The sequence below is a fragment of the Mastomys coucha genome, unplaced genomic scaffold, assembly GCF_008632895.1.
Source record: "Mastomys coucha isolate ucsf_1 unplaced genomic scaffold, UCSF_Mcou_1 pScaffold22, whole genome shotgun sequence".
In the NCBI taxonomy this organism is placed as follows: Eukaryota; Metazoa; Chordata; class Mammalia; order Rodentia; family Muridae; genus Mastomys; species Mastomys coucha.
This window is the reverse complement of record NW_022196905.1, coordinates 265,674,047-265,681,916: the sequence shown is the minus strand read 5'-3', so window position 1 is coordinate 265,681,916 and position 7,870 is coordinate 265,674,047. Positions and strand designations below refer to the sequence as shown.

At 41.7% G+C, this 7,870-nt stretch overlaps 1 non-coding gene and 1 pseudogene across 1 annotated transcript; one reads left to right on the top strand and one right to left on the bottom strand.

Annotated features, from left to right (window-relative positions):
- Positions 1–757: 757 nt before the first annotated feature.
- LOC116071502 lies at positions 758–923 on the bottom strand. The gene has a single exon (XR_004110929.1). It is a non-coding gene; the product is annotated as a U1 spliceosomal RNA (small nuclear RNA).
- A 5,474-nt stretch (positions 924–6,397) lies between these two features.
- Positions 6,398–6,746, top strand: LOC116068199 (annotated as a pseudogene).
- Positions 6,747–7,870: the final 1,124 nt, after the last annotated feature.

Sequence of the window (7,870 nt, the reverse complement as noted above, 5' to 3'; positions counted from 1 at the left end):
CCCAACATCTTCCATCCAGAAAGCATCCCCACCTCACATCTCATTGGAGCAGAGGCTGACAATTCCCCTCTTCACTCTCACATTCCATTAGGTTAGGTTTCTGTCTTCACAATTCCACTGAAATCCTCCTGGTCAAGTCACATTTCAAACACTCTTCATATGGAATTTTTAGATTATCCATTCTTTTTTGTTTTGTTTTGTTTTGTTGTTGTTTGGTTTTAAAACAGGATTTTAGGTAGCCCAGGCTAGCTTCAAACTCTCTAACTAGACAAATAATGACCTTGAAACCTGATGCTCCTGCCAGGTTCCACCTCTCAGTGAAGGGATTATAGGCACCACTACACCAACTAAAATCTTCATTCTTCTATCTTCTTCATATACATCTAAGGATGAGTTTGTCAACATCTAAGTAGAGATGGACAGAGGGAGACCCTTTGAGAACTTGATTTAAACAAACTGACCAATTTAGAAACCATTACTATATCAAGTTTTCCATCCATGGATTTGACTCTTTTTTTTTCCCATCTATAGAGCTTTAAAATGCTTTTGTGTAGAGTGTTTTGGAGTACTCCTTTCTTGTTATTCTATACTTCTGCTGCTACTATAAATGATTTCTTTTTCTAAAGGAGGAGGAGGAGGAAGAGGAGATAAAAAAGGAAAGGAACGGAAAGGAGCAGAAAGGAAAGAAGAGGAGAGGAGAGGAGAGGAGAGGAGAGGAGAGGAGAGGAGAGGAGAGGAGAGAAAAGGAAAGGAAAGGAAAGGAAAGGAAAATTCTACTCCTCACCTCCACATATTTTGCAGTTGAGTTTCCCACATTTGGGGAAGTTCCCAGGGTACTCACACGTGGACACAATAGATATGCTTCACTCTGGAAAAAAAAAAAAACCCACCTATATGGTCATGAAGTCTCCCCTACTAAGTCTTGTTGTGATTGTTGTTGTTGTTGTTGTTGTCATAGCTGTTGTTTGTTTCGGGACATAGTTTTACTAAATATTTCAAGGTGCTCTGGGACTCACTACATAACCCATATTCGCCTGGAAGTCATGGCAATACTCCTGCTTAAGTCTTCCAAGTCTGGAATTATTGACAAGTGTTACCACACCCTGATGTCATTTTTTCTCACACACACACACCACATACCACACACCACACACATATACTCCACACACACACATACAGGAGTATGAGTTTCTTGATATGTAGCCCTGGCTGGACTGGAACTCAATAGATAGACCATACACACGGGAAACTCACAGAGATCCACCTGCATCTGCCTCCAAAGTGCTAGGATTAAAGTTGTGTGCCACCATATCTGGTCTTCAAGATTACACATTTTAAATAAGGTTTTCTTGCACTTGAAGCAATAGCTGAAGCTTGTGATCTGACTTTGTACTTACCAGCTTACCCAAACTTGACTTTCATAATTTTTCTGTAGATTTTTCTGAATTTTGTAAGTGTGCGATCATTGCATCAGAAAGCATTATGTTTCTTCTTTCCCTTCACTTCTATTCCTCTCTGTCTAGGAGCTTTTGGAGAATTTTAATAGAAGTGATGATGGGATTGTATGGTTTAATTTTTAGAAAAAGTTTGAAAGCTGTCAACATTAGAAATTAATTTCTCTCTTGAAGGAAGCTCTCTGCTCTTCTTGGTTTTCTAAGCCCTGCTGAACTTTATCCTATGGATCTATTCATCTGCTATTCTCTGGATCCTTTGAAATATCTTCCCACAGACCAATAAGGATAACTGTTTTTCTGAGTTTATGAGCCACAATCGTAAATGTTCAATCATGAGGGAAAGTCATAGCAGCCCCTACTTTGCATCCAGTCAGTTAGAACACACTGATGAAGACTGAGGTATGAAGGGGGGGCAGTCTTGTGGAACTGAATCCTTAGCCTGTAGGGTCCATGCTCACTCCAGGGAGAAAGAGTGATAATAGAATGGAAATTATTTTTGAGACAGGCGTTTGTGCCTGGGGAGTTGAAGAAATGGCTGTTACAGTGAAAGTTCTCCCACGTTTCTTCAGAAGTACTGAGGGCACACAGATATGATCTCCTTTGGGGAGAGAAAGGGAAGAAAGGGCCTCTCCTCTCAGATTCTGTGTCTGGTGGCAGACAGTGTTCTCACCTGGCACTATTAAAGGAAAACAGCTTATATTATATAAGGTAATATACACAGGCTGGCAAATTAAATTTGTTTTGACCTATATAGAACATGAACCTGTATAGAGTGGGATTCACCATTTCTATTCTTTTACAATCCTGACCTTTTTTAAGTGGTATTAACAGTGCCCTAAATCTATACTGTGTGTCTTCAAAGTATACTATCTCTTAAACATAGATTCACTTCCATGAGAGTTTTGAAAAACAAAAAGTGGTATTATCATTGTACTGCTTTGGGTCTCCTTTTAGAACGTTGCTGGCTGACTTCGGTCCCTTAGAGCTTGTGGATTGTGACAGTATAGGACACTTACTGTTGAGGTTGTATATAGTTGTATAGCACTAATACTTGGGAAAGTGTGGACAAACATCCACACTTCCCCAGATGTGGAACCAACAACAGAACAAAGCCCGGATACCACCACATTTCAGCTTGCTGAACCAAGAGTTCCATTGGGATTACTTGCTGGAGTAGATTGAGGGGTTACTTACAGGAGCAGAAATGACTTGGAGACAACTGTAACACCAAAACCCACCCCAGCATGGGTGACAGTTCATGAATGCTAAAAAACCTGTAGCGCCCCACACAGTCTACAGACAGCTCAACGGGGTAGAGAGTGTCCTTTCCAGGTAGCTCAGTGGGTCTGAGATAGCTCAGTGGGTCTGAGATTCTTCCTAGTCTGTGAGTTGCCCAGGCAGCTCAGCTGGCCTCTGTCTCTTTCAGGTAGCTTGGCTGGCCTGAGACTCTTTAAGGCAGCTCAGTTTGTCTAAGCAGTCCTCACTGCTGATATGAGCTGGGGGATGGAGAGCTTAGTAAATCTTATCACTTTCAGAGCTTCCCTGTTCCACTTTTCTTTAGAGTACCCTGTGCCTTAAGGATCTTATTGCTAGGATGGATGGTTTTATTTTGGAGAAAAGTATTACAGAAAATGTATATTTTATATATGTGTGCATGTATGATATGTACTTGTGTGCATATGTATAATACATCTGCACATGTTTGAATGCAGGATGTGTGTGTGTGTGTGTGTGTGTGTGTGTGTGTGTTTGCCATTGCACATATATGGATGTCAAAGGACAATTTGTGGGGCCTGATACTCATTGTCCACTATGTGTGTCAAGAGATTGAATACAAATTATTAGATATGATAGCAATTGCCTTTCCTTCCTGGGCCATCTTGCTGGCAAGTAAGGTATTTAATTTATTTAAATTAAAAATATATTAATTCTTTGAGAAATTCACTCGATGTATTTTGATCATATTCCCTCTCACCCTTAATTCTTCCTAGATACCCCCACCTCATTACCCCCAGCTTCCTATTAATTTTTTTTAAATTTAATATTCTATAGACTCCAATTTGTGCAATGTCTAATGTTAAAAAATGAGATCCAGGCCAGGTGTGATGGTCCATGCCCTTTAATTCTAATACTCTCTGCCTCAGAGGGCAGAGGCAAGAAGGTCTCTTGAGTTTGAAGCCAGCGTGGTTTACAGAGAGAATTCCAGGACAGCCAGGGTTACACAGAGAAACCCTGTCTCAAAAAATAAAATAAAATAAAATAAAAGATAGAGATAGATAGATACATAGATACACAGACAGACAGACAGACAGATAGATAGATAGATAGACAGATAGATACATAGTTACATAGATATATAGAAACATAGATACATAGATACCTAATAGGTAGGTAGAAGAGAAACTGAAAGATCAGTGGGCGTCACAGGAGGAGACTCATCACAATCAGATATGTTCTCTTGTGGGTCAGAGACTACTTTGGAAAGACCCTGTTACTCAGCCATTCTGAGCAGACATTGAGAAATAGTCCTTAAAAACTGAGATGGGATGGGCTTTAAGTTGGGCCAGTTATTGGTTGGCAATTCCTTCAGTCTTTGCTCCACTTTTGTCCCTGCATTTCTTGTAGACAGAAGGACAAATTTTGGATCAAAAGTTTTGTGGGTGAGTTGCTTAATGGGTATTTTAAAAGGAGCACAGTGGGTCTGGAGAGATGACTCAGCAGTTAAGAGCACTGTCTGCCTGCCCTTAAAAAAGACCTAGCTTCAGGTCCAATCACCTACATGGTGGCTCTCAACTGCCTATAACTCCAATTCCAGAAAATTTGACACCTTATTCTGGTTTATGCAGGTACCAGATGCACACGGGAATGCATAGACTTACACGCAGGCCAAACACTAAACAAAATAAATAAATCTAAATTTTAAAACTTACGATGGACAGCCAGAGCTACATAATGAGACTCTGTCATGAAAATCAATAAAAGCAATAACAAAAAAGTATGATGTTTAAAACTAATTGAATAGAAAGAGCAAATGAAATGAGGCAAGATTGTTTGATCCTGAAATACTAGTATTTGGGAGTCTGAGGTGGGAGGATCAAGAGACTCAAGCTACCCTGGCTTACTTAGAACTTTGTCCAGAAGTAAATAAAAACATAAAATAAAGTCCTGGCTTTCTTTTGAATTTAGGCTTCTGTAGAAAATACTTTGACCTATTAGAAGAGTGCTATAGGAAATTAAAGGCAAGATGACTAAGAAAAAAACTGCAAAGGCATATACAATGTTAAAGGCGAACTCAGAATCAGAAGTAGACTTAGGAGCCAGGTTGCTTGGGTTTGCCCACTATGTACACCCATTCACGCACCCTTGACCAATGAGTTCACTTTGTGGGGACACGGTTTGCTCAACTGTAAAACAGGACACAGTGATAAAAATGCTTTCCTTGTGAGATTGTGATGAAGAGTAAACAAATCAATAAGCCCACAGATATATTGCAAAGCTCAAGTGCGCACATACTTGTATATCTGTACAAACATTTAATGAGCATCTGCTGGGTACTGTAACTTTGTAGGTGCTGTGTATACCTCAGTGAATAGGATAAATGTATGTAACCCTGATCTGTCAGGAGCATAGCTCCAATGGGAAGACCAGAGACATTCGGAAGCTAGAAGCTCAATAAGCGCCAGTTGTTTCTATACAACTAATGAGTAAAAGATCATAAGGGCTGAAGACCCGGCTCTATTGGTAGAGGACTTGCCTAGCTCTGGGTTCAATCCCTGGTACCACACAAAGCAGGAGTGGCAGACTCTTGAAATTCTAGCACTATGAATGTGGTGGCAGAAAAATCAGGAGTTGGAGGTCACACTTGCCTACACAGTAAGTTCAAGGCCATCCCAGGCCATATGAAACCTTGCCTAAATTTTTTTATAAAAGAAAAGTAAGGGGTCATGAAACACATGAGAGGAACCACAGGAACTTGTGTGGGTTGTGTTACTGAAAATAATTACCCTTTGTGTCGTCTCTGAAGAGTTTTTGGTGGCTGCTTGTTCAGTCCTGCATTAACTACTTTTCTGTTGCTGTAATAAACAGCCATGAGCAAAGTAGCTTACGGAAGAAATGGTTTTGTTGTTGTTGCTGCTGCTGTTGTTGTTAGTGTTAGTGTTGTTTTCCCTTGTGGTTCCAGAGAAAGGAGAGTCCATCCTGGCAGAGAGCCATGGCAGCATGTGGCAGGCATGTGGCCAGAGAAAGAAGTTGAGAGCTCACATCCTCAACCATAAAGAAGAATGAACAGGAAGTGGGGTGTCTTGGTCAGTGTTCTCTTGCTGTGAAGAGACACAATGACCACGGCATCTCTTATTTTAAAAAAGCATTTAATTGGAGCTGGCTTACAGTTTCAGAGTTTTAGTCCATTATCATCATCGCAGGAGACGAGGCAGCGTGCAGGCAGACAACGGGGCAATAGCTGACAAGCACATCCTGATCCAAAGGAAGACACTCTGGGCTTGGAATGGGCTTTCTGAAGTCTCAAAGCCCAGCAGCCCCTGCCCCATGCCACCCTACCCTCATCCCAGTGACACACTTCCTCCAACAAGGCCCCATCTCCCAATCCTTTCATGTAGTGACCCTCCCTGATGGCCAAATAACCAAATCTATGGGCCTATGGGGGTCCTTCTCATTCAACCTATCACTTGGGACAAAACCGCAAACGCTTAATACCCGACACCAGTGAAATACTTCTTCCAGCAAATCCACACCCTCTAAAGGTCTCACAACCAACTCGGACAGCATCACCCCGATGGACAGTTTTATATCAATTTGACACAAGCAAGAGTTGTGTTGGGGAGTAGTTAGTTGTTGCTGCTGTTGCTGCTGCCGCCTCTGCCTCCATTGTGGTCGCTTCGCTGAAGTCCATGGCTCAAAGAGCTGCTCCGTCGCTTCCCTCTGCCATGACGTGGATGTTTCAGGAAGACTGCTCTCTGGAACTCAGATGCGTGGAATCCTCGAAGATCAGAGTGAAGTACCCCGACTGGGTTTCAGTGATGGTGGAAAGTCTCTGGCTCTCAGATTGTTGATGTTGACAAAAGGAAGTACTTGGTCCCATCAACATCACCGTGGCTCAGTTCATGTGGATCATCAGGAAAAGGATCCAGCTTCCTTCCGAGAAGGCCATCTTCCTGTTTGTGGACAAGACAGTCCCACAGTCCAGTCTAACTAGGGGACAGCCTTACGAGAAGGAAAAAGATTGAAGATGGAGTCTTGTGTGTGGCCTACAGCGAGAACCCTTTTGGCTTCTGATGCCCTTGCGGGGCTAGGTGCACCCTTTCTGCTTGTATATCTATCTCGTAAATAACTAGCCCTTCGCAGTTATTCCACCAGAGCCTCCGCACAGACCTACTAGTGCATCTGTAACTGGATTTATTTCTCTAATATATTGGAAGGTTTTGATTCCTTAGATTAGTAAATTATCATACAGAGTTTTATTTTCAGTTTTCTTTTTGTGAACTGCCCTCATGGTTATATGCTCCAGGGAACCTGTCCTCTGGGAATCATATTTAATGAAGATATTTCTGTATTGAAAGGGGGTAGGTGTAGTAGTAAAGTGAAAAGGAGGGGCTGATGCATACTTCTGGGTTATGTTCGATGTGTTAGATGGTTAAGTATTATTTTTTATTTTTTACTTTTTAAATTTATTTTATTATATGTAAGTACACTGTAGCTGTCTTCAGACACACCAGAAGAGGGCGTCAGATCTCATTACAGATGGTTATGAGCCACCATGTGGTTGCTAGGATTTGAACTCAGGACCTCTGGATGAGCAGTCAGTGCTCTTAACCCACTGAGCCATCTCTCCAGCCCAATGGCTAAGTATTAAAAGCACCCAAATTAAATCCTTAGCAATCAGAACACTTGCTTCACTAGATTTTGCCAACTGCAAATCATGGTAGACTGAGCTAATCTGTTCTTCTTTCTGAGACTATTAAGATAAATAATTAACAATAAAGCCTCCTCTTATAAGGCAAAAAGAAAAAAAAGGAGTTGTGTTGGACAGGAAGGAACTGTGAGGAAATGCCTCCTTCAGATCAGGCTTTATACAAGTCTGTAGGACATTTTCTTAATTAATGATTGATGTAAAAGGACCCAGCTCATTGTGGGTGGTACTATTCCTAGGCAGATGGTCCTACAGTAGGTGTAGGTAAAAGAAAGTAGGCTGAGCAAGCCAGTGAGCAGCTCTCCTCCACAGCCGGTGTATCAGCTCCTGCCTCCAGGTTTCTGCCTGGAGTCCCAGCCCTGCCTTTCTTTGGTGATGGACTGTGATGTGAAATTGTAAGCTGAAATAAACCCCTTCCTCCCCAAGTTGCTTTTTTTTTCCATGACGATTTATCAGCACAATAGATATCCTAAGACAGATGCCAGCTGGG